Below are 18,302 nucleotides of genomic sequence, written 5' to 3'. Positions count from 1 at the left end.
GGAGGAAGCCAGCACTTAACTGGGCAGCCAGAGTTATCTTTAAAAAAAAAATAATCTCCAAGTGTCGCTAATGCACTTGTCCTTAAAGAACACTTGAGCTTTTTTGTGTTCTGAGCTCTCAAGCCCCTGTGTAACTCTGCTGGGTCCTTAGTGCCTTCCTAGGCTGGCCATTTAGTGTTTAGTGCCTCATGCGGATTGCTTTTCTTCTTCCCCCTTAAATTTTTGGGGATTTTTTATGTTTTCCCCTATTGCTGTCTGTTCTGAGAGCTAGCAGCTAGTATGAATAAGCCAGCAGCCCCCCAAAAAGTCCCATAGGTGAAGTACAGTGGACTGCTTTGCACATCTCATAGAGCAGAGCAGGTTGGAAAGGGCCTCTAAGATAATCCAGTCCAACCATCCACTTACCGCCAACATTGCCCACTCAGTGGGTACGTCCCTCTGCACAGCTGCCTCATGAGCCCTGCCTGGTAATTCCGTGCCACTTACCCTTCTCTGAAGGAGAAGAGGCCCACTAGGACTGTGAGGTTTAAAGCTGAACGGCGCTATGTTTATATTAATAATTTCCACTGGTGAAATATGGATCTGAGATTTTCCTCATTCATTTAAACCCTCATAGTTAATAGGCAAGAGTGGAAATGTACCATGTACGTGATTATTGCAGCGACCTGATTTCACATGTATTTCTGATCTGACTTCTGTTTAAAAAAGGGAAGGAAAGAAAAAAAAAAAAGAATTATATATAAAATTGATTTTGGGAGCCCTGGGAAGGAGAAGGAAACCATTTATTTCAACCCCCAAATTCCTTTGAGCTGTAGAAACATTGTCAAAGTAATTGTAGCCTTTTCAATTTTTCTGTGTAGATTTCTTTCTGTGTAGTCTAAGAAAAACTGTGCTCTGTTGATGGATGTCACTGTTTTTTTCCTCTTGACAAATATCTCCCAAGGTATTGTTTGAGTGATGTAAAATTGGTTCATGTGTAAAATCCGAGCTATTCATGAATACTTTATCGTGGATATGTGTATGCCAGTTTCTTCTGGATTAAGGTGTTATACCTTTAGTGGTTTGCTGCGGGATATCATCGTAATCATTTTTGCTGTAATTGAATCATCTTAATTAAAACTGCATTGAATTGTGGAAAGTAATTTGGGTCTGGAGAGCAGTGGGTTTTGTATTTGTAGGTTTTTTTTTTTTCCTTGTTAGGAAATGGTAATGGTCTTGGCAAGATTCTGCTAAAAATTAGCACAGTGTACAAAAACTCATGTTGCCAAGTTAGTACAGTATTTCTCCAGCTAATTGTGGCCTTGAAGGGTACAATATAAAAGGTCATCTTTGTTAGTGAACTGCAGGCTTCTCCTGCGAGACAGAAATCCATGTCCTTATCAGGGATGAAATCTTGGCTCCTTGGTTACACAATTGAGCTCGGCTGTAATTTGGACATCATTAGGCTCTTTATTAAAGCAGCGGAACACTCTAATCAATCTTTGCGCTTAGCTTTCTTAAATGTATGACTCAATGTGAATTTCTGTCAGAACTTTCCTTTCTTCTCCTCCGTGAATCCTGCAGAGGGGAAGGGTCTGAGAATGGGGTGGGTTGTCGGTGTCTCCTGTTTGCGATGCTCTTTGTGAAGAACATTCCCATTCGTAGCTGTGGTTTTGAGAGCTGGGGCATTCAGCCACCTCATCCTCTTCTACTGAAAAAACCTCAGAGGTGGCTGTTCCTTTGGCTGTTCCTCGCTTCTTTTAGTTGCACTGTTGGGAAAAAAAAAACCCACAAATACGCAAAACTTCGTGGAACTAAAATTTAATTTAAAAAGCGGTTTCTTTTGTCTTTCTTTCAACCCAAGCCAAAGGGTTTAATGTGGGGGGAAAAAAAAGAACAAAACCGAACAGAACTCTGTTGTGGTGGCACATGGTCATAGGGCAGAACTGTGTGGGGAGAGGAACTTGTATGCTTTTGTCCTGTTTTTGTATTCTGGATCTTGTTTTCATTAGTGCACATGTTGGCACTCCCTGGGACATGTTGTGGCTCTGAGCTCTGCATTGTAAAACATAGCCAGAGCTTAAAACCTCTTCGTTTGGCTGCTGTTTCTTTAACCAGCAGATATTTTTCTAGTTGGATAGATAAATTGATCTTCCTCACTTAATGGACAGTTTGATCTGATTTTGCACAGCTATAAAAGTTAAACTTGTGCTTTGGCAGAGCTTCCTTTGCAAGGTTCCGGACACTAGGTCTTGGTTCCTTTCCCCCTGTATTTGGATTCATGATGCAGTGGAAGTGGCTGTCCTTGAGACATTCACATGGGGTTAGAAACTTGCAGAAGCAGAACTAGAACTGTTGGATCATCCTTGTAACGGGCTGCTTTTTTGCAGTGTGTGCCAATTTCACTGTTGGACATCCTGAAGATGGTGATTCGGTGATGCAGGGAGAGGGAGGTGATTGTCCCCCTCCACTCAGCTCTTGTGAGGCCCCATCCGGAATACTGCATCCAGCACAAAAAAGACACAGAGCTCTTGGAACGGGTCCAGAGGAAGCCACCAAGATGATCAGAGGGCTGGAGCACCTCTCCTATGAGAAAGGTTGAGGGAACTGGGCTTGTTTAGCTTGGAGAAGAGAAGGCTCTGTGGCAAGCTCTTGGTTTTGCTCAGCATTTTATAGAATCGTGGAATGGTTTGGTTTGAAAGGGACCTTAAAGGTCATCTAGTTTTTTTAAAGGTAAAATACCATCATCTGGAGGAGAGAGTGTTGTGCTTACAAATAGAGAAATGTTGCCCAGGGGTGTGTGGCATCAGCATCTCCTTTTCAGGAATCCTTTTACCCACTGGCTTTCTGAAGGCTCCCGACCTCACGCTGATATACCACTGTTAGCAGCTCCTTGTCGCGTGGATGCATCCCAAAGTGTTGGGTGGTGGTTGAAGTATTTTGTGTCCCGCCTCATTTACAGCCCCCTGCCTGGTGCTTCCCCACTTTGTGGAACAGATCCATGTGCTGCTCCGCAGGAGCTCTCCCCAGGCCTTGCTGGTTCATACAAAAATTTGCTCTTCCAGTACGTAGGAGAAGCAAAAATTTCTGCTCAGAACAGGAGAGCTTTCTCAGGCTGCATGTTTTTAATGAAAGCTTTAGGTTATGAGTGTGTCATCATCTCATTACTGTCCTTTCCCACTTGGCGTCCTGTTAGTCTGAGCTAGTTTAACTGTCTTCAGCCTAAATTGAGTGCTGCTTTCAGTATTTATAAACTCTACAACTGTTAAAACAAACGGAACCTCCAGTTTCAGCAATGGTAGCGGGGTTGAAGACAAGGAGTTGTCTCTGAGGAATAGAGTCTATTATATGTTGGGCATAAATCTACCTCTGACATGTGGGTGTTGGGAGGAAAATTTCCTTGGGGACTTGTAATCCAGGAGCAGCCTCCTATAAATCTTCTTGGGTCTTCTTCTGAAGCGTGTGGTGGTACTGGAGAGCTGATTATAGATGGAGACCGTGGGTCTGGGAGCATGAAATACTGCTGCTCCTTCCCGTCCCACTGCTGCATTGGACATTCGGGTCTGAGCAGAAGATTATTGTCAGTGTTAAAAATGATGAGTTTGCTGTCCTGTTCTCTCCCTCCCTCCCACTAAAACCTGCCGGCACGGCTTTAGATATTGGGAACTGCAAGCAAACAACGACCAATATACGTGGCCTGTGTTGATTTGCTTTCAGGGTTTCAGGTGTGAGAATGCACGTTGGTGGCATTTTTGTGCTTTTCGTCTTTTCCTGTTGCTTGAGGGCTGGCAAGGATTGTTCTCGAAATGGAAGGCAACATCTTACATCTTTCCTAAATGTCTCTGAGAGATGGGTTCGTAGCAGACGAAACTCTGGCTCTTCCCTGTGAAGGAAGAAAAGGGCAGGAGCTGACGGTGCCACATCTCCAGGGACAGGCTGGCTGCTGTCACCTGGACACATCGAGCTTGTCCTTGCATGCTTTCTTCAAACAGATTTTTTTTTGTTTGCTTTTCCCTTTTCTGGGGTTGCAGCCCAATCGCTAGCAGCTTTTTATTGCTGCAGGTTAATAGACTGCTTGGAGGATGGGTGATGGTGAGCCGCGTTGGTCCTTTTGGGGCTTTCCATGAAGGGCACGGTTTCTGTGGAGGAACATAGTTGATGTCCCTGAGCCAATGAGATATTCCCCAGTCATCATCCCTATTTTCTGCCAGAAAAATGCCTGCCATTAGGGCAATGCTGGCTGGAGTTCGTAGGTCTTCTGTAGGATCAGGCACCTCCTACACAACATTGGGCTTTGTACCTTGTGTTGGTCACCTCCTCCATGTGTCCAGTTTGAGCTCTGCTTATGGGGGGTTTACAGCGGGTTTCTCCTAATGGGAAATGCAGCCACTAACAAGTGATAGATGGATGGGCTCGGGTTGTGTTTATTTTTAATTTAATTAACCTTTTTCTTTTAACATTTCTCATGCAACTTGTCTGTTTTTTTCTTCCTGCTTCTCTTTGGATGTGCTCTCTCCACCTTCCTCTGTCTTTGGAAGAAATTGTCTGTTCTGACTTCAGTAAACATTTTCTCACTTGTCAGAACAAAAGCAGGTGAGCCTGGTGGTTTTTTTTATTTGTGTGTGTGTTGGGAACGTGTCAGGCTGTTTTTATGGGCAGCGCTGCTGAGCTTGTCAGCAGAAGCAGAGCTGGGAGATCCAGACTCCTTCACAGATTACATATCTCCGCAGATGTTTATCTCCATTTTGCAGTGTAGAGTATCCTGAAGCCAGTCCAGTAGAGATGACTGCTGTAACAACTGTTGCTCCGGGACCTTTGACAATGGATCCGTCCTCCTGCCTGCTAGAGGAGGTGATGGGTGCAGAGAGTGGGACCCTCTCACAGCTTCTCCAATGCAGGACTCAAGTTGTCATGCAGTGATGGTTGTGACCATCCCTCTGCTTTTGCAGTGAACTCTGCTCCCTCGCCCTTTCCACCATGCACACACACTTGCTGCAACTCCGGGCTGGAGGAGCCCAACTGGAAATGGAGAAACTTCTCAAACAGGGGAACCTCTCTCTCCCTGCCCTGTCCCCATGGATAGAAGGTCCTCTCTGAGCTCAGTCCTCAGAGTCTGAGTGACAAATGGCTTGCTGTTAGTCAGGAGTCCCTAGGACTATGCCTGCTGAAGGCTTTTTATTTATCTTACTCCCAAGTGGCTGTTTGGAGGCGGATGCTTGCAATTCTTTGCGCATATTTCTTCTGCTGCTCCTTATGTTCAAAGGGCCCTGGAAAGGGGCTTTACCAAACCTGTGGGGCTGGAGCATCTGTGGCCCTGGGGCAGCTCCCCCAGCCACCTTGACACATTTCTGCAAACTCTGGCCATTGCCTGCTGTGATCCCATGCACTTCATCTGCAATTTAAAGATGTTGCAGGGCCTGCTCACACTTACGGGCACTGACACTGATTGCTCCCTGCTCTTCCCCCTTGGCATCTGGCATGCGGTTATCCTCAGCAGTTTGCTGTTTTGGAGAGGATGAGCTATCAGGAGTTAAACCACAAGCAGGCAGAAGGTAACTGCACTGAATTAAGCTGGCAGTGCTCTACCAATGTTCTCCCTTACCTTTGTGTCTTTGGAAATGCCTTTTATCCGGGCTGTAAATTAAATTATTGTTGTTGATGTTGCTTCGGAGAAGTTGGAAGAGTGAGTTAGTGGGAGCTTCTCAGGGAAGTCTCCCAAGGAAATCTCCTCTTAATGAAATGTTAAGGCATCTCTTTTCCTCTCTTCTGTTCTAACTTTGGAAAATAAGGGAAATAATCACTCTGTCTTTTCCACTTGAACTTTTGTGTTATGTTTACAAAGCCCTATGAAAGTCTCAAGTATGATCTTTTCTTTCAGATTTCATCTTAAAAAATATTTACTGAGGCCTTGCAGGCTCAAAGTGCTGCAGTCAGTGTCACGAAAGTAAGGTTTGGGGTTTTATTTTTAAAGGATATTTAAAAAAGAAAAGTCATAGCCTGGAAATAGATGTTTGCCTGACTTCTTTGTGTTTCTCTACCAGATAGGAATCTGAAAGGGGGAAAGAGCAGTTCCTTTCTGTTGCCAAAGTTGGCCGAGTGGCAGAAAGTGAATGTTTACAATAAAGCTGCAGTTTAGTAGCATACAAAGATTCTTAAATAATAAATAAATAGTGCTCTTGTTTTGTTTTCATTTGGCTTAATTGCCCTCCCTGTGAAGGGCACGGTTCCCAGGGGGAGAGAGGAAGGGGGCCATTAGGAATTCCAAACATCAGTGTGATTTGCAGAGGAAAGAGTGGAGTAGTCGAAAAGTTTGCAGGAAGAGAGACAAGGCAGCTTGTTGACGTTTCCTTTCACCACTTCCCTTGCTTTTTTGTTCCTGTACCTCTTCTGCCTCCGGATCTTGGTATCATCACGCAACTTACCACTTTTGATGGCTGCATCTTCTCTAAGTTTGTTTGCCCATCTGTTAAATTCCTGTTAAAAGCACATGGCGTTTTGGTTGGACAAGCAAGCCAACCGCTGGGTGTACGGAGAAGCAGGAAGGCCAGTGGCATGGATGGTGCTTTTGCTGAGCACCCAGGGACCCATTTGCACAGAATTTCTTGCAGATTTTGATGTACAAGCTCTGCAGGGGATAGATTTGACGCAACAGGGCCAAGGCTGGAAGGAATTTAGGTGTTATTATAGAGTAACTGGAGTAAAGTTCCTGGACATAGATGCCCCCTTTGATGTTTTCATGGAGAAATTCCTATCTGGGGTCAGATGTATAGTGGGAAACCTGCACTGGCTGTGGGGTACTGACAGCCTGGTGGATCTCCAAGCACCATGTGAGAATCCCTGGTTCAGAAAAACACGGGAGGAAGTTATCTTTAAAAGTGTTTAGAAATCTCAGGCTGGTATCTTAGCATGAGAAGTAGCTATCTAAATTATTTTTACTATTTCCATCTGCAGCCGTAAAGACGTGGGGCTCACTACCATCATGAGCTCTGATGGCTTCTAGCCAGGGCTGTAAGTTGGACTTACGCTGACCCTGAAAGTGTTTGATGAGCTAATTCCCTCATTTGTCATTGGAAGTGCAAACTTTGGAAATCCTGCCTTCGGGTCGGCCAAGAGGAGACAAAAACCAGGTGTGGGGAAAGTCTCTGTAATGGAGATATTGCTCCAAAACCCAGCAACAGCTTCTTTCCTCCCCAAGCACCCTGCAACCTCCCCTCCCTATTTTTCATGTAAAAAAATCATCTCTTTGCAAAACTCAAAGGTCAGGGTGTGTATGTGCAGAGCTGCTGCCTGGGAAGGGAATGGTGTAGCCTTTGTCCTGTCAGGCCTCACCTCAGCTGATCTGTGCTGCGTGTCCTTCGAGGTAAGCCGGGTAAGTGGCTCGCAGTCAGAGCAGGGAAAGAGAAATCCCATTTGAGGCTGACCTGATGTTACCTGACATTCTGCTTCTTTGGAAAGAGGAGGTTCTGCGTGGAAAGGAGTAGTTCTGGGTTGCCACATTCTCCTGCGAAATCGTAATCTTGAGGTGAATGACAGCTTTATAAAACGAGGCTATTTTTACTCTACGGGAAGGACTTCCACTGTCCACCTACATCTGCTTCCACTGACCTCGCACCAGGACAAGGGCTGCTCCTCCCCATCCTTCTCCAGCCCTCAGATCCTGGCTTGGGAGGTGGCTGCTGCCCTCTCCCTTCCACGTCCTATGGGGAAGCTTTCCCACAGTCCTGTTGGTGTGGCTTTGAGAGTTTTCCTTCCTGCAAGGAATTGCATTGGGTTAAAATCCCTGTGTGGAAAAGCTACTGTTGTCCTGATAGGGTTGTGTTTTAGAATGCCCTCTAATTTGAAGTCATAGCTGAATCAAACTTGCTTCTATTCTGTGTATGTTTGCATTCTTAACATTCATCCAGACTTCCCTTCCTCTTTAAAAGCAGTGCTACCAACCTCTCCAACTGTCATTACAAAATGAACGAGCTGTTCTAGCTCCATTGAGTACTTTGGCCTGGAAGTACTTTTGGAGTTTTCCTTGCTGTTGTCCTCCCTGCTTCATGAGTTGACCCTGCTGTGCTCCATGGCTGGCCCAGCAGGAGAGTAAATAAAGGGCAAATTTACAATAACTGAGATAAATCAGATGAGGATGGAACAGGGAGAAGAAGGGCTCCATCGAGGATAGGTAGACTTGTGCTGGCACTTGTGAACGTCTCTGTTTCCTCTAGAGGTTTCTCCATGTCTGTCTCAGTCTGATGCTCCTGGGCCCTCTCCAGCTTCTATAAAATGTTCTGCCTTCCCAAGAGCATATCTTGGGTACTCTTTAATTTAATCATTATGCATAGATGACAATGAACTGTTTGGAGCCTTCCCTGCTCGAGCAGTGGGGACCAACTGTGTGGGTCAGGACCAAGTGTAGAGCAAATGGTGGCTTCAGAATTGTTTTTCAGCCAAACTCTGATTTGTAAACTACATGTCCTTTCTGACTGCCTTCTTAAATGGTCTTCTTTCAAGTTTGGGTCATTTCTTAATCTCTACATTTTTTGATAAGGCTCACACAGATGGGAGTGTTGTTTTTCTTTTCTTCCTGCTTTTTGTCTGCAATCTTAGAATCACAGAATGGCTTAGGTTGGAAGGGAACTCAACGATCATCCAGTTCCAACTCTTCTGCCATGGACAGGGTTGCCAACCAAGTAAATCAGGTTGTCATGTATCCTGCCTGAGATGTATTCACGTGTCTGCAACTTTGTGCAACCAAGTGAAAGAGGGGTGAGCAGAGCTGATGGGATGCTTCTGGTTGCATCCCACCCTCTGCCAAGATACGGAATAAGTTGCTCACTTGGAACAACTTGAGTTAGTCTTTGCGTATTGAGACATTCCTGCTTTGCACTGAACCCAGCATTGAAAACAAAACTAAACAAAACAAAATCCTCCCCTCGCCCAAACGAAACAAAAAGAAAAAAGTTTTTTAAACCCCAGCCCCAACAACAACAAAAAGAAAGTGAAGGGGAATTAAGATCAATTAAAGTGTGGTGAAGTTCCCACCTTCCACAATCCAAAGCGAGCAGTTGCTCAGAGCCAGGGGCAGTGTCACTACAGGCAGGGCTTAAGCTCTATTATGAGATACTGGTTCTACCAGAAAGACCAATGTTTCATTCCTAAGAGTTTAAGCCACTACATCCTCTAGCTGGGAGGAGGCACGTCTTCTCCCCAAAGACCTCTGCATGCATGGGGAGCAGCAGGTGGGTCCTTGGTCTCTCTTCCTATGGAAAGTCTTCATCATGCTCCAGGAGGAGCTGCTCCTTCCAGCTCCTTGCAGTCTGCCAAAGATGTCCTTTGCCTTCAACACTTGTTAGCAAAAGCGTGCTACTTTGGGAGTGTTGGCCATTCATTTCTTGTTGCAGAGCGGTCATTGCGTGGTGTAACCTCCTGCAGCTAGCATTGCAGCACCAAGATGGATTGTTGAGAGGTTGCTTTTGGCCTGGCAATAGGCAGCTTTAGACAACAGCTTTAAACTGGCCCCTGCTGTGATTCTGGGGAAGGCAAGGCAAGTGGGAGCTGTGGCTCTGCAGCTGAACAGGCATGTTGTTGCAGTGAGACAGGCTCCCACATCCTCCCCTTCTAGAAATTTTCCTGGAGATGAGACAGTGATGTTCATGAGGACATGGTTAGGTGACCTCCTGGGACTTTGAATAACTGTGGATGTGAGCTTCCCTGCTACGATTTTAGAGTGGTATATAGCTATTGTGCAGCTGTTACCTTATGAAAAAAAAAAAAAAAACATGCAGGCTTTGGGCAGATTTTACTTGCTAGCTGCTTTAACTTAGCTCCAGTTATAGCTTGAGAGAAAACACCCATTTCTTACCATTGCACGCAAGGTCAGAGACCCTGCATACTTTGTCTGAAACCTGAAAGCACCCGGGGAACTACGTAGCTGGTTTTACTAGGTGTGCTCCAGATTGTGTTATGCTGATACAATGCTGAAAGCACCGTGCGTTCCGTTTGGTTGCAGCTCTCCATTGCGTACTCTGCATACCCAGAAAAGCACTGCTGTCCTGCAGGCTTGGAAGAGAAGGGCTTGGGGAGGGGGGGGCTCAAGTGGCCTTGGAAATCCTCCCCCTGTCTGCACTGAGCCTGGCTCCAGTGGGAGGGAGCCTTTGGAAGCGGTTCATAAGCATGAAATTCTGCCCTGGCAGCATGAATTTTCTCCCTGCCCCTCCGGTGTAATTTTTGTTTGTGCAAAAACCATGCGACAACTTTCCTGTGCACTTTTAAAATGTGCCTTGCAAGCGCAAACCGTGCTCTCTTCTCTTAGCTGTAAAACATTCTGAATGGGCAGCCTGCTTTCGGAGGAGTTATTTGAGTGTGGAGAGCTTGGTGCTGTGGGTCATCAATGTATTGCACATACTATGGCCATGCCTTGGCATTTGTTTTTCGTTTGTAATCCAACACCCAGCTGCTCCAGCCTCCAACTACAAGCAGCTATTTAGCGGTTCAGCTAGTGTTGAGGAATGCATTGTGGTGCTGTTTACTTCATTACGTGGAAGGCTTGTGTGTAGTACAGAGAGGTTCAATTAAAAAACACAAAAGCCGAAAACTCAGGCCGGGAAACAAAAGCTTAAAATAGATGTTAGCCCAAGACAGGGGAGGGGGACTTGATGGAGAAAAGCGGGTTTCTGTTCTGCAGTCACTGCAAGCATTCTTAATGATGAGAGCAGAGATTACTTACACTGTGATAGGGAACTGGACCAAAAGGGAAAAAAAAAAAAACAAGTATCCATCTCCTCTCTGCTGCAGCTGTTCTGTTGCTTCTCCATCTCTGGCTGGGGGAAAATCGTGCATAAGCCACACCCCGAGCAGCAAATGGGGCTTTCCACTGGTGCCCTCTGCCAAGCAGGCTCAGGGCGGCCTGGCTTCTTGCTGATCATAACCTGATCCAGGTTAATGTTTCGGTTGTAGATGTGGCAGTGCAGATGCTCTCACTGAGCATTTCCATCCCTAGTGCCCCCAACTCTGGTTTTCTTGCAGTGATGTGGGGCCAGGTGCCCCTTGATTTCCATCCAGCGTGTGAATCATAGAATCACTGATGTTGGAAAAGGCCTCTAAGATCCCCAAGTCCAACTCCAACACATCCCACCATGCCCACTGACCACGTCCCTCAGTGCCACATTTCCATGGTTCTTGAAACCCTCCAGGGTCGGTGACTTCACCACCTCCCTGGGCAGCCTGTGCCAGTGCATTACCACTCCTTCTGAGAAGAAATGGTTCCTAATGTCTCACCTGAACCTTCCTTGGTGCAACTTGAGGCCATTACCTCTTGTCCTGTCACTAAAAGTGGAGGTCAGCTGGTGGGGCTTTGGTGTTGTTCTGCTGAGTCCCTCTTGGTCCTCAGGGATGAGGAGCACTGGTGTTTCTTATGAGAATGTAAGGTACCAGTATGGTACTGCTTAGGGGCAGGTCTATTCTCACACTGTAGCATGTGGAGATTGCTGTGGTGGTGTCTTCTTGGTTGCAAAATGGCTTTTCAAATCATCACAAAGTGATTGATGTTGGCTGGGCATTTGGGTGCATCTGGTCCAACCCCTGTTCAGTTCGGTGGGATTTGAGTTAAGGTGCTTAGCTGGGCCCCAGCCTGAGCTGACCACTGAGTGTACTCCACATGTACTGGGTGTTGCCAAAAAAAGAGGGAAAATTGGCTTCCTTTTTTAACTGAAAGTGCAGCATATGGTTGTAGCCTCTTGGAAGAGGTGCTGCACTGCAGCGATACCTGCAAATCCTCCAGTAAATGGGTTGCGATGCTTAGCAATAGGGCTTTGCCAGTCTTAAGTGCTTGCACCTGCTTGGGTCACTTTATGGTTCTAATGGAACAAGAGCAGAGTGACAGCCTTCCCCCATAAACCATGGCACCACAGAACTCTGATTTCATTAGAAAAATAGTGGATGACCTGAAGGGAGCAAAGGTGAGATTGGGATATAAATCTGGAGGCAGCTTGGCTGTGTGACCTGGGCACGCTGCACAGGAGGATTAAATTAAAATGTTGGGCTGGAGAGCAGTCATTCCAGGTTTAAGCTTGCTTTTTTTCCATTGTTGCCCATTTATCATCGGGCTTTCTAGAGATGCTGTTGTCCTGGTTAGCTTCTCCTTGCTTGTGTGTAGAGCAAAGGGACCTTTTATATACCAGGACACTGCTCCCAGGTAGACAGTGAAGAGGTCTCAAGTGCCAAGCGGACACAACTATCCAGTGGGGCAGTTTTAAAACATGTTTGGTTTTATTTGAGCAAAATATCCCTCGGCATACGTTGCCACATCTGACGTGGCATTTATTTTTTTAGGATCAACGGTCGACTTTAAACCCCATGTATCACTGATGTGGTTTTGGGGATGCTGCTATATCCACCAAGCAAACTGTGCTGGGCTCTAGGAAGGGCTTAACGGGAAAAGGTTGGAGGGCTGACCTTTTCCACGTCTGTTGTTCTTGATGTGATCCTGCCGTCTGTCTGCCCCGCGCTGGCGGCTGGAGTCAGGGTTTTATCAGCCTAACTCAGCACTGCTTATCAAATCCCTGGACGGGAGTTCAGTTTCAGCGCCAAAAGGAGAAACTCCTTTTTGCAGAGGAATGAATTTGAGAGAAATTAGAGAGATGGTTGTCGGTTCCCGCTCTCGTTCCCAGGGCAGGGAGCTGATGGAGGCTGGGCAGCGAGCATGGTGCCTCCCAAAAATCAGCATCCTTTAGAAACCTACCATGCTCCCGTGTTGGAAAGAAAGAAAGAAAATTTGAAGCCTATTTGTAACAAAGCAAATAGGAAGAAGGAGTGTTTTATTGAGCAGGGACTGAGACATCCCTTAATTCCAGTAAGCTCTTTGTCCTTTACAGCAGCAGTAGAGAAGGATGTTCCTGCCTCAAAGCTGATGCTTCCAGAAGGGCTTCTCCCCGCACCACAACGATCTTTACATTCAGAGAGGTGTCAGATCCTTCAAACGTATTCAGCTGCGAAATGGTTATTATCCAGCTATATTTATAGCGGAGGACGCGTAAAAGTGGCTGTGTGGATTTCATTTCCCTGTTTCCTCTGTCAGTGCAGGTTAGGTATCTTGTCATATTCCGCAGCGACTTTCATTAAAGTGGTTTCCAGGCAATAGCACTTCAGTGTTTTTGTTTTGTTTCTTCCTCTCCTCACTTTTCTGGCAGCACAGTTCAGGCAGTCGAAGAAAGTGTGTTTTCAGCTCTTTCTCTGAGCATGCAAATCCTTCCGGGCACACTGGGACCAGCTCCTGCCTGCACCCCGTTGTTGCAGGCTCCCAAACCTTCCCAGTATCAGAATTAAAAGCTAGCATATCTTAGAGGACGGTCTAAAAATAAAGCACTGCCCTTTTTAATAGAAGCATGTATTATTAAAGGAAGAAGGAATAGGTGACAGAAATGGAATGAAGTCATAGAATCATGGGATCATTTGAGTTGGAAGGGACCCTTAGAGACCATTTGGTCCAACCCCTCTGCAATGAACAGGGACACCCACAGCTCCATCAGGTGCTCAGAGCCCTGTCCATCCTGACCCTGAATGTCCTCAGGGATGGGGCATCCACTGCTTCTCTGGGCAACCTGTGCCAGCGCCTCACCACCCTTTGTGTAAAAAACTTCTTCCTTATATCCAATCTAAATCTCCCCTCTTTCAGTTCAGAACTATTTTCCCTTGTCCTATCAAAGCCCATTCTTCTTGCTGGAGATGAGCTTTAAAAGCCTTAAACCAAAATATTCAACCTTTTTGAAAATGAGCGTTCCTCTTCTGGAACTGCAGTGTAAACTGGGGATTTCTCAGCTGGGGACAAGGCTGTTGTCTGCCTTTGTGAAGTTGGTTACCAGGTGATGGTTGCTGTTCTCCACGAGGAGCAGCGAGGTTGGAGGCAGCATTTTCCTCACCACTACGTGCCCTTGCATTTCTGCCAGGGACTCGTGGGTGTTTTATATATATAGTGATAACAGGGCCAATTGCATTTGTCTTGGAGTGGTATAAAATGCTCCTAAATGGTGCTGGTAGCAGCTAACACTGCACAGTCATTCACACGGTGCTGCACTGTGTAAAACAATACTGAGCTGCCGCAGTAGCATCTTGTAGTCTCTGCTGGTGGAAATGAACACGATGCTCTGTGCCTTTTCTTGTCTGAATGACCGGTCAGGACACATTATTGAAGGCTGTTTGTAAGCTGTAGGCTCTTCTCTTTGGCTTGGCTTTCTGCATGTTGCTGGTTGAATAACGGTGTGTATAATAAGCAATTAATGCCTATACATTTAATTTTAAAGGACACTGTAAATAACAGGTTTTACTTCCCTCCCTCCCCCAACTGTTGCATTGAATTTCCTTCCCTTTAATTATACTAACAAATGTGGAAAAAATTATAAATATTTATAGTGGACTTAGTGGCTTTATTCCATGAGCAAGCGAACATCCCAAGGTTGATTATAATCTTCCATTCAATTATGAATCAAAAGTATCTATTATACAACTTCAAGAAGGAAACTGCAAACTTCTGCCAAAGGCAGAATGAAACATAATCGGACGTCAGGAATGCTGCTAGCTCGAGCCGCCGTGTGGCTGACAAACGCATGCTTGTTGTACTTGATCTGAGCAGCTAAAAAGTGAATTCTGTGATTGTAATTCTTCTTAGAGCTATTAGCTGGGATGGCACAGCGCGTTGTAGATGCTGCCAATAGCTAATTTTTGGGAAACAAATGCCAAGCGTCGTGCTCTGACGTTGACCTCGAGTCAGCATCTCTTTCAAAGTTTTAGATTAACAGAGGATATTTGGGCAGGTACATGAAATATGTGGGGTTCACAAGTATTTCTTCTCCACCTTTTATTGTAAAACCTCCAGTTTCAGTACTGCATTGATATCCCGTATTTCTTCCCAGCAACCTGAGTTTTTTTCTGTGTGCTTTCCACGTGTGCTGCTCACAGTAGTCCTGGCAGAGCGGGGAGCTGGGAAACGCTGTGCACCCATTTGTCTTGAAGAATATGAGCAGCAAAACCCTTTGCATTTCCTCAAGAAGCATTTTCAGTGGTTTTCTGCCTTTTTTCCTCACTTGAAAAGTGCCCTGCTGTTTCAGAGTGCCTTCTGCTGCTGCAGGAAGGACATGCAGTACCAAGCGAAGCTGTGGAAGGATTTGAGCATTGATCCCATGGTGGGATGTAAGAGCTAAAAGCTTGATACAGGGGGGGGGGGGGGGGGGGCTTGTTTAAAAGTAGTTTTAAACTAGTTGGTTTGCATTAGCATATTGCCCATCTTTGCTTTATGGCTGTGTCCGTCTACAAAATTAATCTCTGCTAAACTGCTGGGACTGCTTCTCTGAGCTCCAGTTGCATACCTACACCAAACTGCTCCACACAGACCTGCTGAGCTTTCTGCAGATGAGAAAAGAGAGAAAATCTAGTTAAGTGTGGCACGCTCAGCCTACATGCGTATTTATTAGCATTGCAGATATAGCCACTGAGTAATGGTCTGTTTGATTAAAATTTTCTTGAAAAGAAAATAGAAGACTTTCAAACCTCCTTTCAGTTCTTTATTAGCTATTCCTCTTTGTGTCAACGAGCCGCTGTAAGGCAGCCAGGTAGACTTTTAATGGTACAGATTGTATTTTATGAAGAGTCCAGTATAATAGAGTCCTAACTGGAGCCCATAATAGAGACAGTAATCATTATTGGCAATAAAAACTGGCAAAATCACTGGAAATGTCTTATGATTTTATAACTTCAGATGCCTTTCTTACAGTAAGCTTAAATAAATGGGTCTCAAATTAGTAATCAAAGGCTTAAATTAGACTAATGTTCCCACAAGTTTCATGATGCTTGTTTTGACTCTGAAGAGCTGAAATAAAACCACTTCAGCCTATCACTCTTCCCCCTCGCCTTTTTATTAGTGAAGAGGACTGTAACGACAGCTTCGAAACGTTTTAAATGTGTTCGGATGAAATGTTGGTACTGCTGGCTTTCTAATATATGCTTTCAACAGCAAATCGCAGCTTTCATTTGAGGCTTGACTGGAAGACACATCAAACATAGATTTACAGCCTTTTCATTATTATTTTATTTTTTATTTTTAAGGCAAATTGCAGTGATGCTACATACTCCCCTGTGTTGCAGCTCCTGACATTTACCCCTTTGGCCACTCTTAGCCCTTTATATCCCTGCTACAGCCACCCCTATGGCATCTCCTCTCTGAGCGTCCTCCTCCTACTTCTTCCCCTTTCAACATCTTTCCTCCACCCCTAACACTACACCATCTTTCTTTAATCTCCTTTTCCTTGTCATTAAATACTTTCTGCGGCTCCATGCCCAGTTGTTGAGGTCATGGGGTGTTTTGCCTCATTGCTCGTGTGATGGTGGCCTTCACCATCCCTTTGTCTCTCCTGTTCGACTCCTGGGCTTCTCTCTCAATGTGCTCCTTAAATGAGTCTGTGAAGTTGCTTTCTCTTCCTCTGAATTGTTCTTTAATACTCCCCGGCTCCCCAAGAGAGCTAGTATTCACGCATGCTAGGAGAAAGGTCCTTTGGGTTTGCTGAAATAGATCATATAGGGAATTCTGGAGAAATGGTTCCAATATGAGGCTGGGGGCACCAACTTGCCCAGCCCCATGGATTTTAAATGGTGCCTATGTAAAACCACATTATCTGCATGTCATGTTTTGGATTTTTCTTCTTGTCTATAGTGCTGTCCTCTTCCATCATTTTTTCTCAAATGAAATTGCAAATTACAGGTTGGCAGTGCAAAGCAGGAGGGTGGTCATGAACATTTGCTTGTGTGCTTAAATGATTCCCACCGCAGGGAGAGCTGAGTCCTGTCCATACCTTTGGACACAGCCTTAACATAGCCCTTCCCATTGAGTGCCATGTGTGATTCCCCAACAGCACTGTCCATTTTGGCCACCTCTTGGAGCTTTCATCTGGCCTTCACACAAGACCACAACGACCTTGCAGTACTGAACAATGGCTCATTTTATTTTCTTGAGGGCCCTTCCTAAAGCTGGAGAAGATTACTTAGCACAGATGCTGGCAAGGCCCAAGCTGGTAGGGCCAACTCCATGAGTGAAACCAAATTAGTTGAGCAACCCTCCAAAATCATCACATCATGCAGGATCTCGACTTGTACTGGTGCTGTCTGCTGTGGACATTCACCGTGGAGCTTTTGTTGTCTGTACTAAAAGCCGTATTTCCACCTAGGTAGGCCCAGGCCCAGGAGCCACCCAAGTATGGGCCCTCTGAGAGTGGCCAGGGCCAAGCAGGAGCCAAGCGCAAGGAGGAGGGGGGAGAAAGCAAGGTTCTAATTTTTCCAAAGGGAAGCATGGCTGAACACCTGCTGTTCCCCAACAGAATAATATGAATTTGCATCAAAAAGAGGTCCCAATCAGTTGTGCTGGCTGCTTTTGAGGAGAGCAGTTGTGTCTGGAGGCATTCTGTTGGGGGAGATGTCTTCCAGTGAAAGCATTTTCCACACAAGGGCTGTGGGGCCCACCCTGCGGCTGGCATTTAGAGAGGGGTGGAAATGCTATTTAAATTTCAAATGGCCTCAAGTTTTCACAGTTGCCATGTCAATAGATCAAGTTCCTTGAAATACATTTTAAGCGGAGTTTACACAGAGCCGCAGGAGCTCGCATTGACTCCCAGGCCTGCCTTTATTGTGCCTCCAGCAGCGGTAAGTCAATATGGCACATTGAAAGCAGCTCTGCTCCGCTGTCGAGTGAAAGTTAGCAAATTCCCCCATCTCTTTCCAGCTCTTTTCCTGGGCAGCAGCATGTTTAACTAGAGCCGTTCTGCTCATGCTACACTGACATGGTTTCTTTTTTATTTTTTTCTTTTTCTCCTTTTTGACTTGTTTTTGGGGGGTGGTGATTAGGTCAGGCTATGGAACTCATCACACCTTCCAAAACTCCCGTCTAGGCAAGGCTGCAAAAATCAGCGTGCACAAGGAAAGGTGACAGGAAAACATGAGGGCCCAGGGCAGCAGCGATAAGGGCTGACAGTTGCTTAGTACAGAGCAATAGAAAATAAAACTGGGAAAACAAGAGGGGTCAGAAGAGTGGTTGTATTTCATTGTGGGAGCTAGTAAAGGTTGCGAACCATAACTGTGTGGGTTCCAGAAACAACATCCTCTGGGAGTGACCTGATCTGACCCTCCCTACAATGTCGCTCTTTAATAACTGTAGATCTTGTTCATTTATCTTTGCTCCGAACCCCAAATACCTTCAAGCTGCATACATCTAGGGCTCGCAGCAGACGTGTTTTGGGGCTGTCTCTGAAGAGCACTGCAGTGGGAGCTCCAAGTGTGGCTGGAGGTGGCTGCTCTGGACT

This window comes from Numida meleagris, chromosome 2 (genome assembly GCF_002078875.1).
Source record: "Numida meleagris isolate 19003 breed g44 Domestic line chromosome 2, NumMel1.0, whole genome shotgun sequence".
Taxonomy (NCBI): domain Eukaryota; kingdom Metazoa; phylum Chordata; class Aves; order Galliformes; family Numididae; genus Numida; species Numida meleagris.
The sequence above is the reverse complement of the archived record's forward strand: the minus strand, read 5'-3'. Positions refer to the sequence as shown.